The sequence below is a fragment of the Anguilla rostrata genome, chromosome 7 (genome assembly GCF_018555375.3).
Source record: "Anguilla rostrata isolate EN2019 chromosome 7, ASM1855537v3, whole genome shotgun sequence".
NCBI classification, from domain to species: Eukaryota; Metazoa; Chordata; class Actinopteri; order Anguilliformes; family Anguillidae; genus Anguilla; species Anguilla rostrata.
The window spans coordinates 21,070,244-21,088,202 of NC_057939.1; the positions used below are offsets into that span (position 1 = coordinate 21,070,244).

The 17,959-nt window shown below is 43.4% G+C and overlaps 1 protein-coding gene and 2 long non-coding RNA genes across 3 annotated transcripts in view; 1 reads left to right on the forward strand and 2 right to left on the reverse strand.

The window, feature by feature from the left end:
• Window positions 1-17,959, reverse strand: part of afap1 (actin filament associated protein 1) — an 85,861-nt gene that overhangs the window by 50,760 nt on the left and 17,142 nt on the right. The window lies entirely within an intron of this gene.
• LOC135259348 (uncharacterized) lies at window positions 3,272-11,921 on the reverse strand. Its single transcript, XR_010331242.1, has 3 exons — window positions 11,634-11,921; window positions 11,465-11,523; window positions 3,272-4,307 (listed from the first exon to the last, which is right to left on the reverse strand). It is a non-coding gene; the product is annotated as an uncharacterized LOC135259348 (long non-coding RNA).
• Window positions 13,524-16,483, forward strand: LOC135259347 (uncharacterized). Its single transcript, XR_010331241.1, has 3 exons — window positions 13,524-15,292; window positions 15,598-15,668; window positions 16,267-16,483. It is a non-coding gene; the product is annotated as an uncharacterized LOC135259347 (long non-coding RNA).

The window sequence follows — 17,959 nt, forward strand, 5'->3', positions numbered from 1 at the left end:
AATAACTGCCGGAGAACTCGAGAGGTCTGGATAAGCTACAGACGCAGCTCTGGGTGAAAAACTGCAAATAAATGGTTCACATAAAAGAAGATTGTCTGGAAAGGCATTCATGGGCACATGAATATTGATATTATTTTTCTACAGCATTATAACAGTCATAATTCATGAACACTACTTAACTTATCCTGCTGTGGGACCTCAGAAAACAGAACATAGGCCACAGAGGCCTCATCTAACACTTTTTCTAATTAAAATCTATCACACAGCAGTGTAATATTATCCTACTGTTTTTACCCTTTTACTTACAACTGCAAAGATGTGAGGCTATAAAAATGTATCTGCACGGGAAAACTGCCTGCCACTCCACCTGTGTTGCAAAAATTCTTGAAATGGTTGGCGCCTCTTTACTCAGTCTTCATCATGTAGCAACCAATTGTGACCCCCACATTAGGGATAGTAGTTCTAAATGTTCTACATCACACTTCTGAGCTAGCTTCTGTAGTCATGCCTACCCCTCATTTGAATATTATGGGCTTGGTGTCTCCAGAGCTAGGCCTGGATTCAATCAACTCCTTAACACTGACTTACAAATAAATGTGGAGTGTTCCTTCTTTTCATCACTAACACAGTTTGGAGAGTTCACAAAAATTAACTCATCAAACTTTATTAGAAGAAAACAAAGAAGAAAAACATTAATTAGAAACAGGCCAAAATTAAGCCAAAAAATGTTGACAACCCAACAAGAAATTATTTTGAAAAATCTCTGGAAATTATGGGACAGTCTTAAAAGTACATGTAAGAGTTATCTTATTATTTTGTAAAAGTGACAATCTTTTGAAATGTGGGCCTGTTACTCTGCTAAATTACAGATTGGTAATACCAAAAGGTCTGCACTTAAAAAATTGCTATCCCCTAGAAGTAATAAATAATTTTATTATGCAGTAAATATTAATAAAGGAATGCATACTTACATTAAATCAAAGAATATTATGACAAGGTATTGTTTTTAAGTCCCTGACTATCAGTGCAAGCAAGTAAGGAAGAGAAATGGAAGTGAATTAAATTCCTGCAGAGAAAGAAAATCATCAAGAAAAATGTCTTCATCATTTGTTAGGAAGGAAAATGACCTCCCCAATATGTCGGCCATCAGATGTCATATTTTATGAGCTAAAAACTGCAGTTCGTGGACCTCCATTAATTACCATTTCCTCCAGGTCTCTCGAAGGGTGATTCAGCTCCAACTAAAGCCCCTAGCTCCAGCAAAAACAGCACATCTCCTCCCCGAGTCTGCTCAGACCTCATGAAAACATCAAGTCCACCTGCCCACCACAAATCATGAAGCGGCTCCTTCTGCTGGGGGGCCCCCATCACCAACCACACAACTTTGACATTCACATTGCCAGTGGAATCTGGTGTTACCTGTGGGGGGGGCAGTGTTGTGTAATGTTCAAATATGTGTAAGCAGCTAAGTAGGTTTGGACATGTTGAAATAACTGCGCTCCATTACAGTCACCACGTAGCACTTTTCCCTTGTGTGTAACCAGAACAGATCTGTGGGATCGCCATCCCATTTCTACCTAGCAGGGATGAAATGTGTGATACCATACCTGTGGGACAGGAAGACACGGTCACAACCGTTAGGCATAAACTGTCACAGGTGAACTCTGGCTTGGGACCTTGGAGCGGGCGCACAGTGCGTACTGATTGGCTCTGTTGTAATTCAGTAAGAGTTCAGAGATCTTAAGAAGAGAGTTCCAAACAAATCTGAGCTAGATAACACTGAAGCCTTATAGGACTAAACAATGTCAAGCAACTAATAAACAATCTTGAGTGGATGAAGTTAGCCTAAAGGTCAGGGGGCGGGGCCTCAGGCAGACAGGGGCGGGGTCTGGTTTCTATGCGGATGGACTTTTGCAGCAGGGAGGCGGGTCTCAGAGGGGCAAAAGAAAAGAGAAGATTTAGTCTCTGCTGTCAGGGGGAGGTACTTCCATATTTACAGCAGTCGCTGTGCGTTTCATAAGACTGGCACCTCCCCTGGCTTTGGGGAAACGGGGGCCTCTAAATCATCGATCCTTACCGCAAGCACAGTAGCTAAAAACACAGGTGACAGCACAAAACGCCACGTTCCAGTCCAATGCCCTGGGGACACTCCCACCCCCTGTTCCCCAAAACAGAGGTTGATGCATTGCCAAGCAGCGAGCATAATGACTGTTGCAAATGTTTAAAGAATGCCGCCTGCGAGAGACCTAGTGTAAATCTAGGTTCTGCAGTCCTGACAGTAACTCCCCCTATCGTACTAATAAATATAGAAATACCAAAAAACATGACCCCCAATAAAATAAGGTAACTTTCAATGGCATTTGTGAGGGTGAAGTGGAGGTTGGGAGGGGTGGGGGGTGGGGGGTTCATGGGAGGGTGAAACAAGGAAAGTGAACGGACCACCCCCAAAATAAACACCCACATATGTTACTGTTTTATGAAGGGTGTCTAATGTCTGAACAGCATGGTAGTTGAGTAAGTTCACGCGTGACGCTGGGAGTTTGCGAGTGATCGAGCCACATCAGAGATAGTCCAATCGTTAAAGCCTGCACTGGGGGGTCAGTACCCACCGTCTCCCAAACACGTTCCTTTTAAATTTCTCTCCCACTCCTCCCGGGCCCTGGGCTCTTACATAAGCTTGTTATTGTTTTCGTCCCATCATCCCTGCCTATGATTTTGCGCGCTTTTATTTTGAAATGATATCGGTGCCTCACTTGCCATACCTTACTCAAATATACAGGCTCCACAGACAGGGATTATCCCTGATCAACTGCAGCTGCCCTGTGCGAGCAGAACCCTCTGTCTAAATCCGATTCACAGACGCGCTGACGCTCTTCCGTCAGCGTTTAACTTTAGCCCATCACCCGGAGACTGCGCCATTCAGGTCAGACCACTTTGCTCTGAATGCACTGTGGCTACTTTAACATTTACATCATAACTGGCACAGCACCCAACACCTGTATTATATATCACATATGGGGCTTCACAGCCGTTTCTTCAGCAGAGTTCACACAGGAACAGCACGAGTTAAGGCTTGATAAAGCAACCGTTTTATTGTATTCAAACAACAATATATTTGAAAGCAAATGAGCTATGAAATAAAAAGGCTACAGAACTGTACACTACACAGTAGTGAGCCAAAACCAATGCACATATGTATGTGCAAATCAATTTCACTGTTAAAAAGTAACAAGAACATTTAAATGCTAGACATGTAATAATGTTGCACCATATTAAGCTGCCATTTTACGTGTCTCAGAAAACCCATCTTTTTATCAGAAATAAAAGATATTTGTTTTGTGTAATCTCTTGTTCTACACACACACACACATATGTGAGGGAGGTGGAGAATAGAAAAAAATAGAAAAGTAAATAATAATAAATGTACTCAATGGATACAAAAATATGAATTGCCCAAGATGTTAAGCAGCCAAAGAGAAAAAGACTTTTCTCTACTGAACTCCAAAAACAGAAATGAGATGTATAGGTAAGTGGGCTTAATAGGTAGACATACCTTAGAGAAATTAAGAGGCTTTTAATGATTGAGGGATCGTTTACCTTCTGAAGCTACATCATGTAAGAAATCCCATGCCTTTTGACCACACACAACATATTTTGATCTTCCTTAACATGTTTGAGAGTAAATGACTCCTTTAGAATCAGGTTACATTTAACTGATTATAGAATGAAAGGAGATGTAAGAGTGGTCCCAACTGCTGAATATGTGGGCACCTGCTCACTGAAATGCTTCCAACATTGTGGCAAATTTAATTTACTTAATTCTTAAAGTAATCTGACATCCATCCATCCATCGGATACGGGTGTTTATCCTGGTCAGGGTCGCGGGGGGTGCTGGAGTCTATCCTGCTGTGCACTGGGCGAGAGGCAGGATTACACCCTGGACAGGCCACCAATCTATCGCAGGAATTTTGACATATAATATTTCAACCTTTAATGTAATAACATCATTCATATAAAAAAGTTTGTGATGTACTAGCCGCTTCACGCACGTACATTGCCAACGTGCAAATCAATAAACAATGGATCCACACATTTATTGAATGAGTGCAAATCCTTTATTGGAATGAAAGCAAGTCGCAAAAACACAAAACGCCCAGGTTAAAGGATAACGCTACGTCATTTAACCCAATTTTAACACTCCTGTGATTAAGAACATTGCTTGCTTGCTAGGCAGCTAGCGGAAAGCGGCTAGCCGTCCCACTTGCAGTTCCTGCCTTTCTGGGTTGGTGAAGTGTCTTCATGGCTGTCTGCCAGAACACAAGCAGAAGCTAGTTTCAACTAGTAACTAGCAAAGGAAAGTTCATTTATTTAGATCCAACACTCAAAGGTTTGCTTGATTGTTTTTGATAACTATTATCATTAGCACGTTAACTAGCTACCGCTAGAACATCGCTGATTAAGAACCTACTGTTTGGTAGCTAGCAGGGCTACTGCCGCTAGCCACCCCAACCACAGTTCACACAGCGGCTGTCCTCTTTATTACTGACTCTTCTAATGCAGATAGAAGCTAGATTTAACTAGCTAATTAGCACATGTCCGTGCAGTTATTTTGATCCAGGGTTTACTTAACTACTCTTTATTATTCAGGTGGCATTATCTAGTTAAGAACAACTCCGATGATTAACCAATTGCTTGGTCTAACTACCTAACTGGCAAGCCAGCGGAGCAAATGCCACTATTGGCCACCTCAATCTCAGGTCCTGCCAGCTGGACGATCACCGCACTAAACGAAGCTAGAAAGCTAGTTTCGTGTCATATACAGAAACCACCTACATCATCAGTAGATCCATTACCTTGATCTTCCTATTCGAATATTATGTTATAGCATTGAAACGAGCCTAGTTAGCAAACTACCAGCCCACAGATTCCGACATTAGCATACATAGGAAGGAATATCTATGGCAGAAGTTTTCAAACTCAGTCCTGGGGGACCCCTGTGTATGCTGGTTTTAATTTTAACCTCAACAGCAACCCCAGAATTTTAACAAGCTGTTAATTTTTCTTAATTAGGTGCTTTTCATGTTTTAGAGCTGGGGTGCACACACCTGATCCTGATTCTACGAATCAAGGTGCTTAGCAATGACTCTAGTGATTGATTAGTAGAATCAGGTGTGCACCCACACTGGCCTTGCTGAAACTCCAGCTCGAAAACATAAAAAGCACCTAATTAAGAAAAATTTACATCTTGTTAAAATTCTGGGATTGCTGTTGAGGTTGGAATAAAAACCAGCATACACAGGGGTCCCCCACGACTGAGTTTGAGAACCACTGATCTATGGATTCCACCAGCGCCGCTCAGAACAACACCAAGTAATCAATTGCAAAAGATTACCCAATCAGTGGGCAGGTGCAGCCACTCGTGTTGATTGACAGGTGGTCTTGCCATTTTGAAAAGTGGCATTATAAAAAGAAAAAGGGAGGTCGGAAATACAATGTTCATTACTCCTGTAAAGTCTTATTCAGGTGAGCTGAATGTCTGAATATTAAGCAACCTAGTTTCCCAATTCATATTAATATGCTTTTAGTTACACTAAGATTTCTGTATTTGGTCTTCCTCAGTGTGCAAACAAATGCAAAGATAAAACTTTGGCTTAAATAACTGTGCCTTCTCTAGCTTTTTAACAAAAAATTTAAATTATTACAAATTCTACATTTACCACAGTAGGTTTTTTTCATTTATCAGCTTGTTTTACATTTACAGGAAGCCTTACATTTACCAGGGGTTTTACGTTTACTTTGTGTTTATAAGAGGCTATATTGTTCTTTGCATGTAGGCCTAGATGTTCATGAGTTTTAAAAAAATTATCTTTCCCCAGCTCTGCAATCAACCTAGACAACTAGATGCATCAATCAATCGACATCAAGTAAGACCAAGGTTATGTACTTTTCACTGGTTAGATGCCGCTGTGCTCAAGACTTGTTTTTTTTTTTTTTGGCTGTGTGGAGATTGTAGCTTATGCTTGGTGAGAGTTGTTGACAAGAAGTGAATATTATTTTTGTTTGGATTGCCGATGTTTGATTCCTGTGAGGAATTTGTGGTGATTTTGATATGATTTTCTTCTGGTTTGCGGCTGCATTGCTGCTGTGCTGTTCAGAAGCGATTGCTGCTTGACTGGACATTGGTGCTGCATTTTCTGGATTGATTATGTAGCGATGTTGTGAGTTAATTGTAGGTGTATAGACCTTAGCTGTGTTGTTGCCGAAGCCCTGGTACTGACTTGAGAGTTAGTAGCATTTGAGAGTGAGGAGCTAGAAGCAATGCTGCTGCTGCTGCACAGTTGGTGGTTTTGGTGGTGGGTTGTAGGTGGGTCTGCCAGAAGACTTCAAAGGTAAGGAACTGGTTATGCATCTTCACTGATGGAATGCTGAAGTGCTATCTTTTTTTTTTTTTTTTTTTTTTCCTTTTGGCTTTTTGGAGATTGTTGCTTGTGCTACACTAGGTGAGAATTGTTAGTGAAGTGAAGATTATATTTTTAATTAGGCTCTGTAGTGTTTGTGTTTCTGTTACTCTGAGGAAACGCTACTGTGAGTTGCTGCTTATGTCTAAAGAGAAAAGGAGGCTACCTGTAGGCTATTTTGTGAAATTTATATTTTTGGGGTGATTTTGATGTAATTTTCATTTTCTGCTGGTTTGTTACTGGTTTTAGCTGCTGTTTTTCTGCTGTGCTGTTAAGAGATTTCTAAAATACTTGCATCATTTGTAGCAGAGTGATTCACTTTCAGTGATGTGTGTAGATTCGTATTGTGCAGTGATTTCTGTAATTGGTGGCTGTTGCTAATAGTGGATGAATGAAGTCTAGCTATTTTAAATTAGGGCAAAATCTGTAGATTATTTTGATTTCCATTTTGGTGCTGTCTGTTTCTGAAATTGTTGTGATATTAGGCTATATTGCTGTGAATTAATTATAGTTGTAGAGATCTTAGCTGTGTGTTGCTGAAAGCTCTGGTGCTGATTTGAGAGTTAGTGGAATTTGAGAGTAGTTTAGGTGAGAAGCTAGAAGCAATGCTGCTGCACGGTTGGTGTTGGTGGTGGGCTGTAGGTGGGTCTGCCAGAAGACATCAAAGGTAAGGAGCTGGTTATGTACCTTCACTAGTGGAATGCCGCTGTGCTGAAGTGCTGTTTTCTCTTTTGGATTTTTGGAGATTGTTGCTTGTGCTACACTAGGTGAGAATTGTTGTTGAGGAGTGAAGAGTATATTTTTAATTAAGCTCTGTAGTGTGTTTCTGTTACTGAGGAAAAGCTACTTGCTGTGAGTTGCTGCTTATGTCTAAAGAGAAAAGGAGGCTACCTGTATTTTGGTGAAATGCGAAATGGAGATTTTTGGGGTGATTTTGATGTAATTTTCATTGTCTGCTGGTTTGCTGCTGTGCTATTAAAAGATTGTTACAAATGATGAACATTTTAGAGTTATTCACTTTCAGTGTGTTGATGCTGTGTGTAGATTAATATTGTGCAGTGATTTCTGTAATTGGTGGCTGTTGCTAATAGTGGATGAAGTTTATATTTTAAATTAGGGCAAAATGTGTAGATTATTTTGATTTCCATTTTGGTGCAGTCATTGTTTTTCTGGACTGATTATGCTATGACATTATGTTGTAGATCTTGGCTGTGTGTTGCTGAAGGCTCTGGTGCTGATTTGAGTTAGTGGAATTTGAGTAGTTGAGGTGAGAAGCGGGAAGCAATGCTGCTGCTGCACGGTTGGTCTTGGTGGTGGGTTGTAGGTGGGTCTGCCAGAAGACATCAAAGGTAAGGAGCTGGTTATGTACCTTCACTAGTGGAATGCCGCTGTGCTGAAGTGCTGTTTTCTCTTTTGGATTTTTGGAGATTGTTGCTTGTGCTACACTAGGTGAGAATTGTTGTTGAGGAGTGAAGATTATATTTTTAATTATGCTCTGTAGTGTGTTTCTGTTACTGAGGAAAAGCTACTTGCTGTGAGTTGCTGCTCATGTCTAAAGAGAAAAGGAGGCTACCTGTATTTTGTCAAAATGCGAAATGGAGCTTTTTGGGGGTGATTTTGATGTAATTTTCATTTTCTGTTGGTTTGCTGCTGTTAGGAGATTGCTACAAATGATGTAAGTAGTAGGCTACATTTTAGTGATTCCCTTTCAGTGTGACGCTGTGTGTAGATTCATTGTGCAGTGATTTCTGTAATTGGTGGCTGTTGCTAATAGTGGATGAGTGAAGTTTATATTAAATTAGGGCAAAATGTGTAGATTATTTTGATTTCCATTTTGGTGCTGTCATTGTTTTTCTGGACTGATTATGCTGTGATAATATTATGATGTGAGTTATAGTTTCAGAGATCTTGGCTGTGTTGCTGAAAGCTCTGGTGCTGATTTGAGAGTTGGTGGAATTTGAGAGCGAGAGTAGTTTAGGGGAGAAGCTAGAAGCAATGCTGCTGCTGCACGGTTGGTGTCGGTGGTGGGTTGTAGGTTGCCAGAAGACGTCAAAGGTACGGGCATGCTTATTTTATTTCAAAGCTGGTTTTTGCTGCTGGTTTTTTTTTTTTTTTTTTTTTTCCTCAATGATGCAGCTGCAATGATGGAAAAATGTGATGCCACAGTGATGTCTGTTTCATGCTCTTGAAGGAATATAGGAACTTGGAATTTATTAGAATGGTTTGAGGTTTTTTTGAGTGAAGGGATTTGGTTGCTTTGTGCTGGTATGTGGTTTTTAGAGTGAAGGTGTGAGATGTTACTGGCAGAGTAGTTTGTAAATGCTTGCAGATTTTAGCTTTGAGCTTAGAAGGGCTCGGCAGTTGTGTTGCAGATGATTGTCTGTAGTAAATGTGTAAAATAGGATTTGAGTGGTCTGGTTGGCTTACTGACTGAGGTTCAGGGTTTGCTCATGTCCATGCCTATGGTGTATGTGCCCTGAGATGGATAGGTGCACCTCTAGCCCAATTCATGCTGGGATAGGCTCCAGCCAACTCCCTCCCCTCCCCCATCACCCCTCTCTGGTGAGAGAAGGTGAGAATAGAATGAGACCGAAGTGGACAAGTTGAGTGGAAGAAATCCTCACAGTGGAGCTGACCATATCATGGAAATAGATCTGAAGATGATGAAAATAAGCTGCTGATGTGCTATTCACTTGTGGTAGAGTTGCTTGAGTGGATGCAGATGGAGGCAAAGAGCTTTATCCTGCTGTAGAAGTGTCATGTTTTTCAGGTAAACATGACCAGATGGATCGTCATGCTATAGGCTAGAACTAGGCATGACCTGGCGCCGTGCAGAGGTTGGCTTGCACTACATTGAAGGTTTGGACCAGGATCTCGTCAAGGTAGATTTCTGGAATGTCCTGAAGTATCCATCAGCCCTTTGAACATCGCTGGGCTGTCTTGGGATTACCCGGTGCCTGAAGAGGGCCTTGCCAATAACCGCTGTAGGGGTTGAATGAGCTGAACCAGTTGGCACCTGCTATGCTGTCCAGGATGTAGTCAATGCCGGGAAGGGGCTATGAAGCTTTGCAAGTCACTGTGTTCAACTGCCTGTTGTCCACACAATTGGAGAGGGGGATTTGTCTTCCACACCCGCACTGTTGGGGACTCGCTGGTGTGGACAGATCATGGCTACTGCTAACCTCTCCCAGATCATAGCCTCCGCCTCCTGCCGGCCCTGGGTCTCGCATTGAGACTGGAAGGACTTTGTACATTGGAAGGGGCTAAAGGAGCTAGGAGAAGGCTATGTGCTTACAGCACCAGGCCTTGGGTCTCAGGTACACCAACTTTCTCCACTTTCTGCAGCTAGTTCTGAGTGATTGTCTTGTCCTTTTCACAGTCATTGTGTCACAGGGTGAGCAGTTGAACCACCTCCTCAGGCTTCTGACTGGCTTCTCTGTTTGTATTGGAATCCACTCTCCATCCACTTCGAACCAAGTGCTTGTCATTCGCCTTGTCCTTTCCTCTCTTCAGTACCAGCCACCTTGAATTGCTGGGTCTGAAGCTTACTCTTGCTTAGGCAGTGTATTTGTCCAGGTCTTCAGACACCGATCTCTCCTCTCTCACTGACTATGTAGTGATGGTCCTGCTTTCCGTGAACGTTCATGTCAGTGGTTGCCACACCTTGGATTTTGTCTTGGGCCCCCTGCTTGGTCTTTCAGCAGAGTCCACAAGGATGAAAACACCAGCTATGATGAACACTGCACCTTGTTACTGCCCAGCCTCTATTGCTTGGTAGTATAGTCACATACTGTTACCCTCACCCTGAAATCATTAAAAAATAAAAACTAATTAAAAAAAAATAAAAAAAAATAGACATTTAAAAATAAAAATCTAATAAATTAGTAAAAATAATATAACCTTTTAAAACCCAAACCATAATGTATTTTAGAAAATTATATATTAAAAAAATTAAAACTCAAATAGCAATAAAATAAACAAGTAAATAGTAATTTAGAATAGTTCAGGATGACGGTTAGAATAGTTCAGGATGAGGGTTATAGTGTACGACTGTACAACCAGAGGCTGGGAGTGGCATGGTTATGGGGTGCAGTGTCCATCATAGCTGTAGTTTACATTCTTGTGGATTCTGCTGAAAGACCAAGCGGAGGGCCCAAGACTAGATCCAACGTGTGGCAACCTCCGACATGAACTTTCACAGACGGCATGACCATCACTACATAGTCAGTGAAAGAGGAGAGCTCAGTGTTTGAAGACCTGGACAGATCCACTGCCTAAGCCAGAATGACCTTCACACTCAGCGATTCAAGGTGGCTGGTACTGAAGAGATGCAAGGACAAGGCGGATGACAATCCCTTGGTTTGAAGTAGATGGACAGCAGATTCCAGCACAAACAGAAGCCAGGTAGAAGCCTGGGGAAGTGGTCTGGCTGCTCACTCTGACATGGTGAGTGTGAAGAGGACAACACATTGCACACATGGCTGGGTGGAGAAGGGTGGTGTCCCTGTGTAACCCAAGGTCTAGTGTTGTCAGCATTCACTCCTCACCAAACTCCTCTAAACCCATTCCGGCGTACAAACTCTCAATACCAGTAGTGGAACCAGTGGACAGAAACATTAGCAGCTAACCTCCAAAGATTCCAAAAGCTTCAGCAGAATTGGCCTTTATGGCAGGGGAGCAAAATGGCAGATGACTTTCAGAGAAGAGATTGAGGACTGTGGCTGCAAGAACTAAGTGAGGTGAGCATCGATCAAGGTTCACATTGTGGCTCAGTGATTTTTAGTTGATGAAAAGAAGACCTAACACTAGGCTGTATTCCCCTGGAAGATCCTTTGCAAAGCCATTGGATGAGGACTGTGGAGTTGGTGAAGGAGCACAAGCAATACAATTGTGCTGGAGCTAATGGTGCTATAGAAAGCGGTTGGAGGAAGCTAATTAAATGAACCCACTGAAGCAATCACTTAAGGATGAGTGCATGGAGAAGAGCTGGCCATCTAGGTGCTTACCAGTGGACGTGGGATAAGAGGCTTCTAAGGGCAATGGATGCAGTGGAAACTGAGGATTCCTGGAGCAAAGACAGCAACATACAAGACCATGTTAAAAATAGCTAAACAGGAGAAAGCAAGAGCATCAAACAATATTTGACTGAAGAGTGCAGAGGAGTGGATCTGCTACCTGGATCAGGCCAGGCCATTGATAACAGTTGTCCTCCAAAGAGGGGGGGTGGTGGTGGGAAAGTAAAACCTTAGTGTTAGCCAGTGGAAGTAGACCCAGGTTGTTTCCCAGGTTAGTTACTCTGAAGGTATCTCCATGTTTCTCTCTCTCACCGTTTTGGGATAAGTGAATTCCAATTCAAACAGAAGCCAGTCAGAAGCATGGGCTAGACCAGCAAAAACAAAGATGTCCCCCAAAGAATGGGAGTGGTGGTGTGGATTGTAGCATGGCTGCACACAAGACATTAGCCCCCTGGTGGCTAGCTAGCCACTTTAGCTAGCCTCTGCTACACTAATACCCCCCCCCCCTCCCCCCAGTTGGAGGAGGACAAGCTGAGTACCGATGTGGTATGAGAGGGTGGCTGGCTATGGTGCGGAATGAAGAACCATTGTCAGAATCATGTCCAAGAGGTGCTGCAGGATTGTACAGGAGCCCTCCCAGTCACTGTTGAGCATGTCATGGAAAACCGGTTTGGCGACCATGAATGGAAGCTTTTGGTGTACCAGTGACCCATGGATGAGAAGCTTCATTGGATGCCATCCATGAAGGTGCATGTTGGTGGTTGCGGCACCTTGGATTTTGTCTTGGGCCCTCTGTTTGATCTATCTGCAGAGTTTGCAAGGATGTAAACAGCAGCTATGATGGACACTGTGCACCCTGTAACTGTGCCACCCCCAACCTCTTTTTTTAGTACAGTCACACACTTCTAACCCTCATCCTGAACTTATCAAAGTATTACTGTAGGTTAAAAATAATAATAGTAATAATAAATAAAATTAAAATATTAAACTCTAATCCTAGCCCTAATAAAATTAAAATATTTAAAAATGATAAATGAATAAATAAATTAAATAAAAATAGAATCAATAGAAACAAAAAATACCAAGAATAAATAAAAATAAATAGAATCAATAGAAACAAATAATACCAAGAATAAAATAATTTTAAAAAAACTTAATTTTTAAAAGGTTCAGCATGAGGGTTACAGTGTGTGACTGTTTTTACTAGTGGCTGGGGGTGGACACGATTACAAGGTGCATGGTGTTCATCACCGCTGCCTTCTGCATCCTTGTGGGCTCTGCAGAAAGACCAAGCAGAGGCCCTAAAACGAAATCCAAACCTGAGTCTTCACAGATGGCATAACCATCACTACACAGTGACAGGGGAGATGGGCTGAGATGACATTGAGGACTGGGACTGCATGGACAAACACACCAGGTCAGCACTGATAAAGGTTCACACTGGCTTACTGTAATTGGTAGTGGGTGAAGAGGAGACTAGCCTTTTTCCATTGGAACATCACAAGAGTGCGTTACAGTGGATTAACTACTTGGCTTAGGCCATACTTGCAATAACAAAGATGTCCCCCAATGAGGGGGGGTGGTGGTGGGCAAGAAAAACAAAGTACAAGATCATGTTCAACACAGCTGAACAGGAGGAAGACGGCATCACACTGGCTTTAGCTGAAGAGTGCGTAGCCGTGGATTAACTACTTAACTCAGGCCAGACTTGCAATAGCAGATGTCCCCCAAAGAGGGGGGTGGTGGTGGGCAAGAATAAAACCAAAACGTGCCAACGAGTATTGTTGAATGGATGACGTCAGATTCAACATGGGTTGAGAGTGGAGTCAAATGATTCAAAAAGCCAGTCGGAAACAGTGGCATTGGATCAGCTATACAGCTCATTCTGAGCCAGTCTGTGTATCCTTCAGAAAGTGTGTGTGTGATGGCACCAGAACAATTACTGATGAAATTACTGCTCCTGGCTTTACACTCAGATGAGGTTGTGTCATTCTGGTGTGCACATTTGATGGTAAGGATGTAAATTTCCCTTCCTGGATTGTGGCCAGACGAACATGATCCAATCGAACCCCTAACTATGGTGAACAATTACAACACTACGTTTACCCTGCCCGGAATAGGGTTACTGGGACTCTTCCCTGGAGCCAGGCCTGGGGGTGGTGTCCGCAGGTGAGCGCTTGGTGGCCGGGCAGCCCATGTATCTCGGCCAGGCCCAGCCCAAAAAGACTACATGGGAAAACCGTGTGGGCCCACCACCCGCAAGGTTCAGGGTAGGGGTCGGGTGCAATGCTCGTCGGGCAGGGGGCAAGAACAGGGTAGATCCGTGCACCATCTGCCCAGACAACGGAAACTGATTTTTGGCACGTGGAACATTACCTCTCTGCTGGGGGAAGGAGCCGGAGCTGGTGTGTGAGGTTGAAGTACCAACTAGATATTGTTGGACTCTCCTCTACACACACTATTGTCTCTGGAACCAAACTCCTGGATAGGGGTAGTCTCTCCTACTTGGGAGTTGTTCAGGGTGAGAGGAGCTGGGCAGGAGTGGGGATACTCAAGTCCCCGTCTGACCACTCTGTTGGCGTATTCTGCAGTGGACGAGAGGGTCGCCTCGATGCGACTGTGTGGCAGAGAGGAAAACTGACTTATTTGCGCTTATGCGCCTAATGGCAGTTAAGAGTATTCTGCCTTCTTGGAAAAGGTGGGAGGGGTGCTGGAAAAGGCCACACCTACTGACTCCATTGTCCTACTCTTAGGAGACTTCAATGCTCACGTTGGCGATGACTGGGAAACTTGGAGGGGCGTGATGGGGAGGAACGGGTTCTCTGATCAGAACCCGAGCGGTGTTATGTTATTGGACTTCTGTGCTAGTCATGGTTTGTCCATAATGAACACCATGTTCGAACCCAAGGATGTTCATAAGTGTACATGGTACCAGAACACCTTGAGCCAAAGGTCGATGATTGACTTTGTTTCATCAGCCCTACAAACATTTGTTTTGGACACTTGGGTGAAGAGAGGAGAAGAGAGGTCAACTGTTCACCATCTGGTGGTGAGTTGGATCAGATGGCGGTGGAAGCTTCCAGGCAGACCAGGTATGCCTAAACGTGTAGTGAGTCTGCTGGGAACGCCTGGCAGAAGACTCAGTCCGGAATGATTTCAACTCTAACCTCCAAGAGCTTTTCCCGTTTCTCGGAGGAGGTTGGGGACATGGAGTCTGAATGGACCTTGTTCAAAACCTCTATTGTCGAAGCTGCTGCTAGAGGTTGTGGTCAAAAGCTGGTTGGTGCATGTCCTGGCGGCAACCCAAGGACCCACTGGTGGACTCCAGTGGTGAGGGAGGCTGTTAAGCTGAAGAAAAATGCATTCCAGGCCTGGTTGGCTCTGGGAACCTCCGATTCAGCAGACAGGTACCGGCAGGCGAAAAAGGCCACAGCTGCGGCAGTGGCAGAAGCAAAAGCCAGGGCATGGGCGCCTCCCTTTTAGAGGTGTTCTGAGCTCGGCCACCAGGGAGGAGACCCAGGGGTAGACCAAGGACACGCTGGAGGGATTATATCCAAAGGCTGGCCTGGGGATTCACCGGGATGAGTTGGCGGAAGTTGCTGGGGAGAGGGACGTCTGGGCTGCTCTGCTTGCCCCTTTGCCCTTCGCGACCCTGACCTGGATTAAGCGGTTTAGAGAATGGATGGATGGGTATGTAAATGCAATTTTATTAGGAGGTGAGGGCACTTTCCACATTGTTTATGCCCCCCCTCTACTAGTTTGATTTTACTGCAGGAATGGAAAAACTCCTGGATCACCAGGATCACATCATTATTTCAGGTAAGACTCTCACACTTTCATTTTTTATTGTAAGCAATTACTTGTATTTTAGTGGCTGAAATGTTTTACATGTTTGGTTTGTGGTATAATCTCATGACAAAACCAAACAAGTCTGTTTAGAACATTGCAAATTGTGTATGCTTCAGCAACTCTGCTTCTACTTTGTTGTTAAGTTCTTCCATGTTAATTATAAAGGACTCTCTAATCTTCTGTGAAAATGCATAATTATTACCGGAAAGCAATATGTCACCTGTTGGATTTTTCATGCTTGGTACTGTTACAGAAAATCTTGATCTTTCCACCAGAAATGGTCTGTAAATGTCAGTCTACCAAACATCAAATGGAGCAAAGACAACATCGTCTGGCAATGACAAAGGTAAATGTACTGTTTCTCTTTATTGCTTTCATGAAGTAAGGTTTTGCCAAATTTAACAAAGACCGCAGCAAACACCAACAGATGCCGAGTTAAACTTTGCTTTGGGTTTGTAGTTGTATGCCAATAGGGTGTGCTGGTTTAAACAGGATTTTGAAGGTGAAAGTTTAGACCCTACTGGTGGCTGCACTTCAAAGTTTTTCTTTGGCCATTTCCACGTGTTTGCTGGTTTGAAACTTTAGTATTCAATGATTTTGCGCCATTTATAGTTTTGTTCTAATACTGAGGTTAATGCATGCGATCCTGCTGTAATTGCTGGGCGGGCTGTTCTGTGCTTTGGTGTTTATGATGTGATTTGACAAATTTCTAGTTTTGCGGTCAACACACACACAGGTAACTCAAATTTGCATTCATTCTTCAGGTCTTTTGTAGGCCATAAATAAGGACACATTTGAATGCATAGGCCATATGTCCAAAACATGTTTGGTTTGCGGGAGGAATTCAGGGCAGTTAGAGGACCACATCTACTGGTTAAGTAGGCACACACCTGGATGATATTACGAATCAGTCCAGGATTTAAGTGTGCTTCTTTCAACCGTAGGTGTCTGAGACCGGGGATCCCCTACGATGGAGAGAGAGAGCCGGAGCCCGCACGATGTATGCAGCTGAAAAGCGACCCGTACAATTTCATTTATTTTGTCTTGTTTTAGTTTGTTTTTTCCCAGATCCTGTGAGGATGATGGGCAAAGGTTTTTCATTTGTATTTTGCGGATTGCTCTCTCTCTCTCGCTCTCAATAAAACGCCGGAGATATCCGGAATTTCCACATCTCCCTGTGTCCAGCTCTTCTGTCCCTTCCAGGGTAGTCACGGCATGTGACATTATCTCTCTCTGTAAAAATACATTTTGTGAAGCATATAAATAGTAATGCTAACACTTTAGACCTGTCTGAGTGTCCCTGGCCTTTCTGCCTCTGGGCTGCATATCCTGCTACCACACATTGAGCTGCACACGGTGTCTGGTGCTGAATCCTAGGTGTGCCAGCGCAGGCTGTGCCTGGTAGCTCTGCCATAGCGTCTTCCGGAAAGAAAAGATTTCAGCCAGCCGCGATTTCCCCACCTCGAGAGTGAGCCTGCGTAAGCAGCGTACAGTGACTGCGCAGATCCAACACTTTCCTGTTTTTACTTTGCACAGAGTCGTGTAATTTACGGAGGAACGCCCACCGTATCCGTTTCATCAGTCAACTTGCAGAACAAGCAGATCTAGAGGCGTGCTGTAAAGCAATATCGCCACTTTTTCTCCCACGTTTTCAGCGAATGATATGCAGATATCGCAGTGCACATCACATTAAAAACAAAAATTTTATTCCTGCTTTGGTGGCCATTGTTTTTCAGAGCAACATACCTTTGTTTTCCTTGCAATAAAAAAAACACCACAGCAATGACCGTAAGACGGGAAAACCATTAAGGAAATAACCCTAGGAGGAATATAAAACAGAGAAGTTAACTCCTACTCTTAGAAAACACTAAACTTGATCCCAGTACGCTTGACCTCAGATATTCCAAATGTGCTATAAAGAAAGTGAAAATCAGAGAGAGTGAAAGAGAAAGGAGTAGTGTGGACGAACATCTGTAAAGTCTTCATGTTTCAGAGTGCTTGCTGACAGCAACAACAAACACCAACTTTATCATTCAAGTGTTGTAATAACTCAGCCAGTACCAGTGTGAGTGTAAGGGAGAGGGTGTAGGCCAGAACCGTGTGGTAGTCTGCTTGCTGATGTTGGCTTTGAAGGCCTGTGTGTTTGGAATGCACAGCCCCAGGCCTTGGTCCCTGCTGGCCTGCTTCACACCATGGCCTGTCACTCCTCACAATATATAGCCGGGCCTTCAATTATGCTGGCTGCTTGTGACACAGAGGTCCTCCCTCACACCTTCCCCTTACTAACAATGAATGTCCTCTCATGGCAACCCTCAAAGTCTTTTTCCATTTTACTATATTAGTTAATATGGCAATAGTCTCAGTTACCGTATAGGCCGATCAGTGGTATTCAAAGAGAGGGGACTTGAGTTCTGAACAGGGACCTTTCGAGCAGCTGCTCAAAGTGAGAAAAAGGCACACTGTTATTGTACAGAATATATTTTACCAAAATTAATTCATGAGAATTAATGAGAGTAACAATAATACAAATTTTTTTTTATCAAAAGAAAGGGGCAGATTGGCCACTTGAGGCAAAAGGGTAGGTGCATGGGGACCCACAGCCACTCCCTCTGCACGTGCCTGGTTATGAACCATTTT